The 15,486-nt window shown below is 38.4% G+C and overlaps 2 protein-coding genes across 4 annotated transcripts in view; one reads left to right on the forward strand and one right to left on the reverse strand.

Moving 5' to 3' along the window:
* Window positions 1-206: 206 nt before the first annotated feature.
* LOC307164987 (uncharacterized protein) overlaps window positions 207-15,486 on the reverse strand; it is a 188,619-nt gene continuing 173,339 nt past the window's right edge. The window contains exon 3 of the mRNA XM_079882239.1: window positions 207-655. The gene's annotated coding sequence lies outside the window, so the exon portion shown is untranslated. The remainder of the gene's footprint in view (window positions 656-15,486) is intronic.
* The window catches only part of LOC307164940 (stonustoxin subunit beta-like), a 50,085-nt gene continuing 47,100 nt past the window's right edge, over window positions 12,502-15,486 (forward strand). For 2 of the 3 annotated variants that reach the window (XM_079882164.1, XM_079882166.1), the window contains exon 1: window positions 12,502-12,634. The gene's annotated coding sequence lies outside the window, so the exon portion shown is untranslated. The other variant, XM_079882165.1, reaches the window with a different exon arrangement.

Consider the following 15,486-nt stretch of genomic DNA (forward strand, 5'->3'; position numbering starts at 1 on the left):
GATTCTCAGTTAAAGCAGCACTAGGTAACTTTTCAACCTTCATAATATATTTCCAAGACTCTTGTGATGGTACATCGACTTACAATAGGTTGAATGACATGTCTGCCATAGCCTGGCGGGGTCTGTATAGTTTTTAATCGTACTTTTAAACTTCGGGGTTCGAGTAGTAACCCCCGCGCTCAAAAAGAACTACAAAATTCGACTGCTTTACGGCATAGGCTACCTCACTTCCCCCAACACGTCCTCACATGCTGTTGGACTTGTAAGTATATTGCTTATATTGTATATCACTCGGACAAGCTTTCACTCGTTGGTGTGAGCTAAAAAGCACCTGGCGTTCTTGTTGATGGATTAGTAACTTAGACATCTTCGGAGGCTAGCTCGATGTTCGATGTCCGACGATTTGAAACGCGTTGTGTTTATTACCAAAGTCCTTTTATATAAATTGTCTCTGTTATTACCCAATCGAACTCGTGTAACTGTCTGTCACACGTTTTACCGTCCACAGCATTACTTGATAGACAAAAATAGGACACGAATGAGCATCAAACAGAAACAATCCGCTTACGGAATGTTCGAGGCGCACATACAATACAGACTGCCGAAAGTTAAACAGGGCGCGCGCAGCTCTTAAAGGGGACACACCTTATTTCCACTCGTTACAGCTTCCATCCGACTGAACAGGGACCGGTATACAGGGGGGAGGGTATCAGGCCGTGAGTGAAGAGACTGCTCTGCGTGAGTGGTATTTACGACAGTAACATTAAATACAAGTAGTCCACAGCGACTCTAGGGGTCGTTGTTTGACCAAAACGGAATTCCTACCTAGTGTGGCTTTAAACCGCTTAAAATACATTGTTTAAAATTGAGATTTTAGTAATAAGTAAAAAACATCCCCATAAAGATAATAACTACTTTGATGTGCAGTTTTAACCTATTTGAATTTTTTAGCAGTTGAAAACCTTATTTGTCACTGGCCCATATGTGTGTGTGTGTATATATATATATATATATATATATATATATATATATATATATATATATATATATATATATGTGTGTGTGTGTGTGTGTGTGTGTGTGTGTATGAAGAGTTCAGATGCAAAAGCCTCTAAATGCCATCTGAAATTTTCTTCTAGAATGATCATTTTTATGAAGCTTGTATATTTAAGTTAGCTATAGGTGACACACCTGAATGAATGGCTCATTAAGTATGCAGGGGCATTGTCTCATCAGGTGTGAACTACTAAATATGCATCATCGTTTACGCCCCATCCGCATATTGCCTTTCCAAACTAAAAGTGTTTTGCAAAACTTAAATCAATGTATCGTTTTATGTGAATGATTAGGCAGGATGATTTTCACATCATTTTGAAGAAAAAACTCTAGGCGAGGACATCCATTAGTCAAAAGTCTAATTGACATATATTTAGTATGTGTTTTGTGGCCTTATTTCAGAAACTTTCATTTTTAGTTTTTTCAATAACCATGCATAAACATTATTCTCTCAAAAATGAAAACATGTACATACATGTGGCTCACATATCATGGTAGTCCTGTTTGTGCTAAATAGAGTGTAATTTTTTTTTGCCATTGATATGTTTATAAGCAACTGAAAAAAGCACAAATGTCAGGGCATGTCAGAACATCTCAAGGACCCCAAAAACACCCCAGACCCCAGAGGGTTAAATGTTTAATAAAAGACAAATATGCTTAGTTCCTTGAGTTTTATTTCAATTGTTCTTTGTAAAGAAAAGCCAGTGGTCAAGTGCCTGCAACAAGAGATATTAGACACATGCCTCATGCAACAAATAAAAAGGAGAAGTTGTCTATACACTGCCCACCTGTATAGGCCTATGTCTCCTCTGTCTGTGCAGACTCTTCTGTAGGCCTTTCTGTAGATGTGGAATCCTGCAACTTATATTGCAGCCATAAAGCATACAAGTATAAATTAAGTAAAGTTATTTATGCACTTGCAGGTAGTTCCTCAATATGACAGTTATCTGAGAGGGTTTATTCACTGTCCAGTGCAATTGAAACAAATGGACATTACAAAGTCTTATACATTCTTTCCTTTGGAAAGTTAGAAAATGTCCACTTACTGCACATATTTCAGCCACCACTTTCTTGGGAACAGATACAAGTGTTGGTGTATTATGTAAAAGTGCACAAAAGAGGAAAACACAATGTCATTACAATGAACTACACTCAGGAAAAATGTGATCAATAACTCATGGCAAAATATTTTTACATTAACATAAGTTTATCAGTTTTCACTTTCACAAGTCAAAGCAATTCATCATTACTCCAGATTTAACAGTTGAAATGACTATACGGCCTTAATTTAATGCAGCAAAAATGAATTTACAGTGTAGGCTACTAAGATCTTTTCTTTCTTTTTTTCTCAGCCTTTTTCTTGGTTGCTTTTATAAACAGACAAACATTTATTTAACAGTGCCTTTTATAAAAGAGACTATAATATAACAAAAAATTACCATTATGTAGAATATTTTTGTACTTCACTTTTATTTGTTCCCATGTTCTAGTGTGGTGACTCTGACATTACAATGAACAAAGTAACTATGCAATTATTAAAATACAAATATATAGGCTAATAAGTGATAAAAACATCTAACATGGCCACTTCTAACGGATTTAAATTGTCTGCTACTTTTTGCCAGCCCTCTCTCCTGGCTTTTGCAGACTTTGAGGTGTTCCCTGGCGTTTTGATTAAACATTAAAATTCTGAATAAACTTCGACTATCAGTTCTTGCTCTGCTGAGGAGAAAAACTTTGCGCGCTCTTTGGCCACGCTGAGCAGCCAATAGCAGCGTTGCTGATCAATGTTTCTACTATCGATACATATCCCCTTTTAAATATCCCCTCGACTAGGACATGAAAAGTTTAGTAGACTATTTGCGCTAAATGAATGGTTAATGTCATGGTGCAATGAGCAGAAACTGCTCTTTGCAAATAATTGGAATCTGTTTTGGGAGCGTCCTAGGCTTTTCCGTGCCGATGGCTTACACCCAAACAGATTCGGAGTGGATCTTCTGTCGGATAACATCTCCAAAATGTTAAATACCGTTAGATGACTAGTTACCAAAAGTCCAAATCATAGTCTCTGCTGCACCAATTTAACTGATATAAATACTAGTGTAGAACATTGCATAGAAACTATGTCTATTCCTCGTTTAGTGAGATCAAATAATACATCTACTGCAGGATCTAGGAAAAATCTACTTTGCCTTACTGAAACCTGGGTTAAACCAAATGATTATTTCGGTCTAAATGAGTCTACTCCATCTGGATACTCCTATAAGCATGAGCCCCGTCTGATTGGTCGTGGCGGCGGTGTTGCAACAATCTATAGAGATATTCTCAATGTTACTCAGAAAACGGGTTATAAGTTTATTTCGTTTGAAGTACTTGTACTAAATGTTACGCTCTTAGATGTTAGAAAAAAATCCCTATTATCTCTAGCCTTGGCTACCGTATATAGACTGCCTGGGCCTTACGCTGATTTCCTAAAAGAGTTTGCAGATTTTCTCTCAGATCTATTGGTCAATGTCGATAAAGCATTAATTGTTGGAGATTTTAACATACACGTAGATAATCCAAATTATGCGTTAGGGGCTGCGTTTACAGATTTATTAAATTCCTTTGGGGTCAAGCAAAACGTCACCGGACCAACTCATCGTCTTAATCATACACTCGATTTAATTATATCATATGGAACCGATCCAACCGATATAGATATCATTCCACAAAGTGATGATGTCACTGACCATTATATGGTAACTTGCATATTACGTACTGCTGTAATATGTCATGCGGCGCCGCGTTATCGACCAGGCAGAACAATCCTTCCATCCACCATAGATAATTTCTCAAATTGCTTATCTAATCTGTCTCAGCTGCTGCCTGAACCCAAACAAACAGATGAATTAGAAGAACTAACTAGCACTATGAGCTCCATTCTCTCTGGAACACTGGATATTGTTGCACCAATTAGATTAAAAAAGGTCAGAGAGAAAATTACAGCACCATGGTACAATAATACTACGCATGTTCTAAAGAGAGAAACCCGTAATTTAGAGCGTAAATGGAAAAAAACTAACTTAGAGGTCTTTAGAATCACATGGAAAGACAGTATGTCACGTTATAAAAAGGCCCTAAAAGCGGCCAGGGCTGAGCACCTCCACAAACCAATAGAAAATAACCAAAATAATCCAAGGTTTTTATTTAACACCGTGGCAAGACTAACAAATAAACAGACATCACCCGAACAAAATATCCCGTTACAGTTTAGTATTTTGATTTCATGAACTTCTTCACTGAGAAAATAGAAAACATCAGAACCACAATTGTAAACGTTCAATCTTCAATCGCGCTTTATTATTCAGCCTCAATTATCACCCCGCAAGAACAATTACAGTGCTTTACAGCTATAGAACAAAAAGAGTTAAATAAACTTATCATTTCATCTAAAACAACAACATGTTTATTAGATCCTATACCAACTAAACTATTGAAAGAAGTGTTACCTGTAGTGGAAGAGCCTCTCCTCAATATTATTAACTCGTCTTTATCTTTAGGTTATGTTCCAAGAACATTTAAACTGGCAGTTATAAAACCTCTCATTAAGAAACCAAAATTAGATCATAATAATCTAGCAAATTATAGACCCATTTCAAATCTTCAATTTATGTCTAAAATACTAGAAAAAGTATTTGCAATACTTTCTTGCAAGAAAATGACATCTATGAAAAGTTTCAGTCTGGATTCAGGCCGCACCATAGCACTGAAACTGCGCTCGTTAAAATCACAAATGATTTACTTTTAGCTTCTGACCAAGGCTGTATCTCAATACTAGTTTTACTTGATCTTAGTGCTGCGTTCGATACTATAGATCATACAATACTCTTAGATCGACTACAAAATTATACTGGTGTTCAAGGACAAGCATTAAGCTGGTTCAGATCATACTTATCAGACCGCTACCATTTTGTCTATTTAAATTGAGAAAAATCGATCATAACTTCAGTAAACTATGGAGTGCCGCAGGGATCTGTGTTGGGCCCTCTATTATTCTCAATATATATGATGCCACTTGGAAATATTATAAGGAAACATGGAATTAGGTTCCATTGTTATGCTGATGACACTCAAATCTATATTTCATCACGGCCGGATGAAAACGCTAAATTATCCAAATTGACAGAGTGTTGTAACGACAATGAGAAGAAACCAACCACAGACTAATTTTCTTCCAGAAAATTAATTCAAACTCTCTACTTCCTGCCGAACAAAACAGAAGATTTGTTCAGAACGTCAAATGATCCTCATCACTCTGGCTATTTAAAAGAGCCTCCCCCCAACACTAACTAAATAGCTGGTCAATACTAAGCTTTGTTGCCAAAACGCTGACTGTTTAAGAGAAAGACAGAGACCAAGGTCTCACACAAGAGTCCTCACAAACCAGAGCCATAAATCACCCAGTCTCCAGAAAGTCTGCTAACCAAAGACTTTTATTGGTTAACTTTAAGGAAGAACTGGTCAACGTTTGATAGTTTTGCAAGACGAATCGGTTCAGAGATGATTACTGCTCAGGGCCCTAACAAGAGGTCACATGACCCCTGCGGCTAACGGACCCCATCTTGGTCCCATGAGAGATGAACAAAACCTCTTTTCAGCAGGAACTTTCCATGACCTCCGAGCGGGATGTCTAAACTTTACACACCAAAAGGACTGTACCTACCAAAATCCATAAAACTCATTCAAGAACAATTTTCAATGGACTTAAAAACATCATACATCATTCTATGTGTTTCTACAATACATGTGTCCAATTAATATGCTTTAATCCCATATAATTCATGTAATTGTTATAATTATGAGATGTGTGAATGAAAGTGTGTACTGTTTCATATCAACGCTATCTTACGAACAAAACTAGCAAGATGGTTGGAATTAAATCTGTGTAAAATGTTTTGCATTTTTATAATACTAATGATGGCTAAACTGTAGCCTCTGTTCTCTCTGCTAGTAAGGAGATCCCAGATAAGACATGATTTATGACTTTGAAAACAAAGCCAGTGTCTAATTGGTCCGCTCTCTTCAGGAGGGGGGACAAAACTTTGAGTTTAAAATCTTGGAGTCTCTGTTCGCTCACTCTCTAAGTTCGTTCAAAATGTTCTGATACAGAAGACCTCTCAACGAGTGCAGAACAAAGACGGAGACGGCAGACGATGGTTTTAGTAACCATGTAACGTTAACAGACGAGCAGATCAACCCAAATTAAGATCAGATGGGTTAGATTTATTCAAGCCATCATACTACTCTCGTCTAAATTTTCTTTTCTTTTCTGAGTTATCATTTCCTTTATTTTCCGTTGTGAGTCTCGGTTCTAAGTTAAGTTTTGCGACAAGACTTCGAGCCACGTTTCTTCTGCAAAGCCAGCTTCAGACAAAGACTTTCAATTCATCCGCCAGCACAACACGTGACTGGAACGCCGCAGACCCAGGCACAAGGAGACCACAGCCGACGAACGAACCCGGGGAAACCCTCTGTTACGCAACGAAGGGAATTCCCAAAAGGGAACGCAAAGACAAGCAAGTACCTCCAGACTAAAAGCTGCACTGGTGTATTTATAAATTTAATAACCTGTCTAAGAAACGATAGAAGGGTTAAATTAATGATTGATGGTTCGTTCAGGTCATGTCTAAGTGCATATGGAATCGTGAGATTTCATCCTTTCACTCTTAAACCCACTCTTTCCTCACTCTCTTCCTTTCTGCAACTCGTATGAATGTGTGTGTGTGTGTGTTTGTGTTAGACATTAGCTGTATGTGTTAGTATATAATCAATAAAGTATTGTTTGTATTTGAAAAGAGATTGCTTGTGTATGTGCTTATCAAATTTATTGTCTTGAACTTCGATTTAAGTTACCTATGCTTTTACCCTTAATTTATTTCTTAATTTATGGTTAGCTGGGGATTATTCTTTCTTGGCCAGGAAGATATTATATTTCCTAGAGTTAATAATTGGTTATGCTTTCTGTTCGTTGGATGAACTGATAAAATGATCATACTATTGATTCTGCTACAGTAAATTCTGAAAATAATTAAATTATTAATTATTGTTCATAATTCGTTATGAAAAATAATTAATTATATTTATACGTGGGCGTATAAACGCTACAGTGTGTTAAAGATATAAAAGATTGGATGACGCGTAACTTTCTTTTATTAAATCCAGACAAGACAGAGGTAATACTTATCAGTTCAAAAAACCACCCACAAAACCTCTTACAATACAACTTTAACATAGTAGGATGTCCTGTTACTTTATCCTCTACAGTAAAAGACCTGGGTGTTATACTCGACTGTAACCTGTCTTTTGAAAATCATATTTCATATGTTACAAAAACAGCCTTTTTCCACCTTAGAAACATTGCTAAGCTACGTAATATCCTATCAGTTTCTGATGCAGAAAAACTAGTTCATGCATTTATGACCTCGAGACTAGATTACTGTAATGCTTTATTAGCTGGTTGTCCTGCATCCTCAATAAACAAGCTACAGTTAGTCCAAAATGCAGCCGCTAGAGTTCTTACTAGATCAAGAAAATATGATCATATAACACCGATTTTTTCATCACTGCATTGGTTACCTATAAAGTTCCGTATTTTTTACAAGGTATTGCTACTGACTTATAAAGCCCTAAACGGCTTAGCTCCAGTCTATTTAACGGATCTTCTATCGCCCTATAATCCATCGCGCTCTTTAAGATCAATAAATTCGAGGCTTTTGGTCATACCTAGGATATCCAGATCAACCAAAGGAGGGAGAGCATTTTCACATTTAGCTCCAAAACTCTGGAATAGCCTTCCTGATACTGTTCGTTGCTCAGACTCGCTCTCCCAGTTTAAAACTAGATTAAAGACGCATCTTTTCGGCCAGGCATTCATATAATATTTTTAATCTTACAGTTCAAACTACAATCCGGCCTCTAGTTCATAAATGCCAGAGGAGAACTTTCCCCCGACTGAGCCTGGGTTCTCCCAAGTTTTTTTTTTCTCCATTAGGTCACCTGATGGAGTTTCAGGTCACCATTAGGTCACTTGATGGAGTTTTTCGGTTCCTTGCCACTGTTGCCTTTGGCTTGCTCAGTTGGGGATATTTTGGGGATATTTAATTTTATTTTATCAATCAATAAATTCCACTAGAAACAAACCTTGTTGTATTATTTTAATTTAACACTGTGAAGCTGCTTTGATACAATCTGTATTGTGAAAGGCGCTATACAAATATACTTGACTTGACTTGACTTGACTTGACTTGACTTCGCATGAACGCGCAATTATCTCAGATAACTCAATCCAGCGATACTAATCATATCCGGCAAGTGTGTTCGAAGAACCTAATTAGCCAGATCATGATTAGCACGATGATATCATCTTGGATGTCTCATTTGATATCGGATGTTTTAAGCAACGTACGAAGAACGGGCCCCAGGAAATGACAAAAGTCCACACAAGACAAGGGGAACACAAGACAGGACTTTTTCAAAGGTTAAAATGTTCACTTATATCTTACCTTGATGCGATTTTGTAGGCTAGTGTATTTTGTTTTTATTATGTACACAAATGGACCATGGTGAACATACAGGTTTTCAATCCTGTTTGAATATAAAATCGAATATTGAATAATACACAGTTGCCAGGCGACAAGAATAATTCCTCCATAGGCTAGACCGGTCCGAGCGCTTCAGCTGTAGTTTTTCCCCAGTGCGGTATTAATAGTTATTAAAATTACTTTTTTCAGAAATGTACTCTTTCTGAAAAAAATCTCAGTGATATGGCAGCCGTCGATTGAGTCAGCCCTGCAAACCTGTTGGTAGACAACTTAGTGGAAATATGCACTCAAACACTCTGGAGACCATCCCAGATGATGTCCCACCAGCAGAGAGGCCTTACCAGGGTCTTACCAGCCCGTCCCGGTCCAGCACCACCAGGGTCTCCCTGCTCAGCTGAATAAAAGTCTACATTATTTTTTCTTATTTTATGTACTGTAAATTTAAATGTTTATGTCGATTTTGATATGTTTAACGTATGTTGTAAATAGTTGGAAAAGTACTTTTACGTACCTAGTAGAACAAATGATTTTCATTTAACAATTTTATTTAAAAAAGAAATAAAAAAAAGGTATAGAAGAATTTGTTTCATGTAGAAATTATGACCGTCATTACAAAAATAAACAATGTCCAGAACAATTCATTCTCTTTTATTTACACATTTAAAGTTGCATAAAAATAAATAATCTACAGAATTTCTCTTTCCTTTTAAAAAAAATAAGAGAAAAAAAAGTTCAAGTTCAGTTTTTCAATCATTCTCTCAAGAAGAGAAAACAGCCTGTCCATCCTCTCCCTACTCTCCTCGCCTCTGCCTGTAGTTGCATGTCTTCTCTGTCTCGCCTCATCCTCTCTTTCTCGCTGCCTTCGTGCTGCTGCTGCTGCTGCCGCCCCTGGCTCCTCCTCACCGTGGGCACCCACTGCTGAACTCGGCCCTGGTGTGTCCTCAGGGATTGAGGCAATGAGGACGGGGGGTTGGTGCAATGCCTCTGTCCCAACACGTCATCCATGAGGACAAACCAGGGCCAGGTTTCAGCAGTGGGTTTCCCACTCACACCCTCTCCTGTCCCAGGACACTTGCAATCCTAAAGGCAGAGCAAATGAACCATGGCTTGTTAACAATAATAGCACAATACATTTCAGCAAAGACGTGTGTATAAACTTTATTACTTTGTAATATTATTTTTTTATATTTTTGCCTGTATGGGAGTTACCCTCCTCAGCAGACCCATTTTCTCCAAAATTGCTCTAAAAAAGCAGAAATGGGTACTTAAATATTAAAAATATTAACACAGGGGTGCAATCTTAACATTAATGCATTGTTAACACTGCAAAATATGACACATCAGGACATGCATACAAAATACTTAAGAAATCATATTTCTGGATACTCAAATTTGGTTAAAACCTTTGTAGACATACAAATCAGCCTTCAAATACAGCCAATCGCCCTTCAAATACGGCCTTCGGAGGATGCAGCCTTCGCATTGGGACACAGCTACTGGCTCGGCAGCGGCCATCTTGTCCGGAGACACTGGCTCGGCGGTGACCATCTTGTCCGGAGACACTGGCTCGGCGGCGGCCATCTTGTCCGGAGACTCTGGATCGGCGGTGGTCATCTTGTCCGGAGACTCTGGATCAGCAGGACTGACGTTAAAGGGTTAGTTCACCCAAAAATGAAAATTCTGTCAGTAATTACTCACCCTCATGTTGTTCCAACCATGTAAGTCTTTCGTTTATCTTCGGAACACAAATTAAGATATTTTTGATGAAATCTGACAGAATTTTGACTCCTCCATAGGCTTCCAGTGTGACCGAAACTCACCGGCCCAGAATAGTTATTAAAACATCGTTAAAATAGTCCAAGTAACTACAGTGGCACTACATTAAGTTTATCATGCGACGAGAATACTTTTTGTGCGCAAAAACAAACAAAAATAACGACTTTATTCCACTTTTCATTTCCTTCTCTCTGGGCCTCGTAGTGTTTTTGCGCTGCGCGTCTGTGTTGCACGTCATCACGCAACACACACATGACCGGCGTCGGCCAATAGTGAGCCTACGTGGTGACGTGTAACACAGACGCGCTGCGCAAAAACACTACGCGAACCAACTAGACATCCAGAGAGAAGGAAATGAATAGTGGAATAAAGTCGTTATTTTTGTTTGTTTTTGCGCACAAAAAGTATTCTCGTCGCTTGATATACTTAAGATTGAGCCACTGGAGTCACTTGGACTATATTAACGATCTCTTTAATAACTTTTCTGGGCCAGCAAGTTTCGGTCACACTGGAAGCCTATGGAGGAGTGAAACATGGCTCAGATTTCATCAAAAATATCTTAATTTGTGTTCCGAAGATGAACGAAGGTCTTACGCGGTTGGAACAACATGAGGGTGAGTAATTACTGACAGAATTTTAATTTTTGGGTGAACTAACCCTTTAAGAAACTCTGGCTTGGCGGGTACTGTGGGGTTGCTCCTCGTCCGCCAAACCCACAGTAAAGGTTGAGCCACTCAGTAACAGAGCCAAATAAATATAAAATTCTAAAGTCCATTGAGGATTGTGCAGTGGCATGGCTGACCCGAGTGGCTCAGATAGTCCCCCTCTAAAAAAAAATCATGAGGCACAAAGAGTCCATTGAAGTTACATTTGCCAGTTCAATAAAGTCTCTCACGTACTCCTCTATGGGCCGATCTCCCTGACGGAGACACATAATCTGTGCTGCTGGATTCATCTTTGGTCGGTTGTTCTGTAATGATGAGGCAAGGACGAAGCAGAGAGAGAATCCACATGCAAGCACTACTTTAATGAAACAAACAGGTAGTCCAGGGCAAACAAGGAACAAGCTACAACGACCGACAAACAACAACTGAGGCACAGAGGTTTATAAATAAATAAAAGTTGAAAACCTGTTGTTTGTGCACGTCCACCTGTGAAGCATTTGATTGTACTGCTTATTGCTGAACTCAAACGATCGATCTTTAATTCTTTAAATCTTTAATTAATGTACATTTCTCACCCTTATGTCACAGCACAAGCAGGGAAATTACCCATTGGTAATCAGCGACCGTCTCAATGCGATCGTGATGAGCCTAATCTTTTTGTATGGAATAAGTTTTCAGAGTGCGGCTTTGGAAATGTACCGTTCGGTACCATAATTCATAACTCATATTAGGCCTAAAAGAGTGAGAATGCGGCGGACGCAAGCTCTCGCGGGACAGACCGTTCAGGTGCGCAACTCTCACAACCTAGCATATGTTCACACATATTTGGAAAATGCTCACTGAGACTTCGAGGGGCTCTCTGGAAAACTCAAAGTTGTGACCCAGCGTCTGATCCAAGAGAATCAGGTATCAACACATCCGGCCCGCTCTCCCAAGAAGATTGGTGCCTTCCATTTCGACATACATGTTCGCATGACAATTGTGATTTTGGCTTGACTCTGGCCAGAGAGAGACCGATCGGTACAAGAGTGAAACCCAGAAACAAGGCGAATACAGCAATGTGCTTGGACTTGTTGCAAGCAGCAAAAAAAAAAAAAAAAAAAGGCTTTACAATGACATAAAACATATGTATATTGGATTTTATTTGGCCGAATGACCAAGAAATGTACAGTAATTTAATCTGCCTGATTATATTGTCTGCTATATTTGCTTATTTATTAAATCCAGGTGGGTAATAAGATAACATAATCTGATACAGAATATAATGTATATTGTAGGCCTATATGCAGGGGCGGACTGGGACAAAAATTCAGCCCTGGCACTGTAGCCACACAAACACAGTATACTGCCAAAAATTATTGTATACTGCCAGAAAGCATTTCAAGGTCAAAGGGGCAATGACCACTGGGCCACCTCCCCTCCAACCTTTCTCAACATTTCTGAGAACACTTTTTTCTGACAACACGCTTTTTCATGAGACATTTCCTCAGTAGCAGAACTTTAACTATAACTACAGCCTCAGACTTCTTACCATATCAGGAACAGAGACTCCAGGTAAGATGTGATTTTAAAACAATATCAACAGGCAGTGTCAGTGTGTGTTGGAGTAAAGGTTGAGAGAAGGTTAATACAATGCTCAGCAAATCAATCTACATGTTCACGGAAAGGAAAAGTTAATGCAAGTTTTCAGAGGATTCAGAGGATTAGAAATTGTGAAACCATGAAGTGGAGAGTCTAGAAAGTGTAAAGTTGTATTTAACTATTATATTATCTTTTACCTTTTATATTACTGTTATATATATATATGTGTGTGTGTGTGTGTGTGTGTGTGTGTCCTGTGCTAGCAGAATGAGTCAGAATGTTAATTCATCTTAATATCATTAATACATCTTTGTCACTAGGATACGTACTAAAAACTTTTAAGCTGGCTGTGATTAAACCTCTTATTAAAAAACGCAACTTGATCCTACAGAATTAGTCAATTACAGGTGATCTCGAATCTACCTTTTCTGTCAAAGATACTAGAAAAGGTGGTAAAAACTATGGTACTCACAACTATGTTCCTTTTTAGAAAGATGATATCTTCAAATACTATACTTATACTTCAAATATGATATCTGCGATGATTTTCAGTCAGGATTTAGACCGTACCATAGTACTGAGACAGCTCTCATTAGAGTCACAAATGATTTGCTTTTATCATCTGATCATGGTTGGATCTCTCTATTAGTGCTATTGGATCTTAGTGCTGCATTTGATACTATTGACCACAACATTCTTTTAAATAGACTCGAAAATTATGTTGGCATTAGTGGAATTGGCATCACAAGTTCAGTATGGCGTACCACAAGGCTCAGTACTAGGACCGTTGCTGTTCACTCTGTACATGCTACCCTTAGGAGATATCATTAGGAAACATGGAATTAGTTTTCACTGTTATGCTGATGATACTCAGCTCTATATTTCTTTACGCCCAGACGAAACTTACCAATTCACAAAATTAACGGAATGCATAGCTAATATAAAAATTTGGATGACTAGTAATTTCCTACTACTAAATTCTGAAAAAAAAAGAGATTCTAATTATTGGACAAAAAAACTTCCTCACGTAATAACCTAGAATACTGTCTAACACTTGATGGCTGCTCTGTTAAGTCTTCGTCGTCGGTTAGGAACCTGGGTGTGCTCTTTGATACCGATCTTTCATTTGAAAGTCACGTGTCTAGTATCTGTAAAACCGCATTTTTCCATCTTAAAAATATATCTAAATTACGCCATATGCTCTCATTGACAAATGCGAAACAATTAGTCCATGCGTTCATGACCTCAAGGCTAGATTATTGTAATGCTCTACTGGGTGGTTGCCCTGCACGCTTAATAAACAAACTACAGCTACGTTCAAAACGCAACAGCTCGAGTTCTTACCAGAACCAGGAAGTATGACCATATTAGCCCGGTTCTGTCAACACTGCATTGGCTCCCTATTAAACATCGTATAAATTTTAAAATATTGCTGATTACTTACAAAGCACTAAATGGTTTAGCTCCACAGTACTTGAGCGAGCTCTTAACGCATTATAGTCCTTCACGTCTATTGCGATCTCAAAATTCCGGCCAGTTGGTAATACCTAGAATATCTAAATTGAGTGCTGGCGGTAGATCCTTTTCTTATTTAGCACCAAAACTTTGGAACAGTCTTCCTAACATTGTCCGGGAAGCAGACACACTCTGTCAGTTCAAAGCTAGACTAAAAACACATCTCTTTGACCTAGCATACACATAACACATTATAGACTTCAATAATTCAATGTTAGGCTGCATAGATTAGGTCAGCCGGAACCGGGAACACTTCCCATAAATCCTGATGTACTCGTTACATCATAAGAAGAATGGCGTCTACGCTAATATTAGTCTCTCTGTTTATCCCGAGGTTTACTGCAGTCCGCCGGATCCAGGCCGTATCCAGATCTGATGAAGGACCTGCGCCTGGACCCGATGTCATAGCGGGGTGCTAAAGTGCCAACTAGGCTCTACCCTGTGAAGGCCTCCCTTAAAACCTCTCTACAGATAAAGCGTTGTCAGGATAATTCCGGTTTGTGTGGCTACGCGGAAGTGATAAAAAAATTCTGTATTATAAATTTTAAGGCCAGACAAGGAGTATGTTGAGGGTTGGTTTGTAGGGAAGGACTTCACGCCTGCGCACATATATTCAAACGCCATCAGCGTTCTCACTGGTTCGCGTTTTTGAAAGTTTGCACAGAAAGAACTTTTCAGAAAGAGTTTTCTGTTAAAACGGCGTTGTGTTAGCGGCCCCTAAGTTAATAACTAATGATCGTTGCGACGCAAGTGGATCAATCAAAACTAATTTTAGCAGGACAATAACTTTATTCTAGAGCTGCTGTAAAGCCAAAACAATCTCTGTTACATTAATTTCCTATTATCACTGTAAAGCTGCTTTGGAATAATCTATATTGTTAAAAGCGCTATATAAATGAAGATGACTTGACTAATTACAAGCTGCAGGAAAAAATTTAATTTTGGTCGAATTTGAGGTTCTCTGAGAGGAATACCTTCAAATACTGTTTTAGCGCAGCATTCCAACTTTGTGAATATTCATAGCCAATTCTCGATGGCATGAGTCTGAACCAATGAAATGTGATTTTCAAACTCATGCTGATGTAAACAAACGATCTTACGTGCGCTGACGGACACACAAACTCTCAGACAGCTCGATCCTGACTTACACACATACACAGAATTACAGTATTTCAAAATATCTGTCTTGGCAAGTATTCACACAAACATTATCTGTTATGTCTTAAATTAACATTTTTGAAACTGTTGGGGAAAAAAATTTGATGTGTAACATTATATTACATCCGTACGGTTCTGAAAGTCATAATATA

Source organism: Squalius cephalus, assembly GCF_949319135.1.
Source record: "Squalius cephalus genome assembly, chromosome: 9".
NCBI classification, from domain to species: domain Eukaryota; kingdom Metazoa; phylum Chordata; class Actinopteri; order Cypriniformes; family Leuciscidae; genus Squalius; species Squalius cephalus.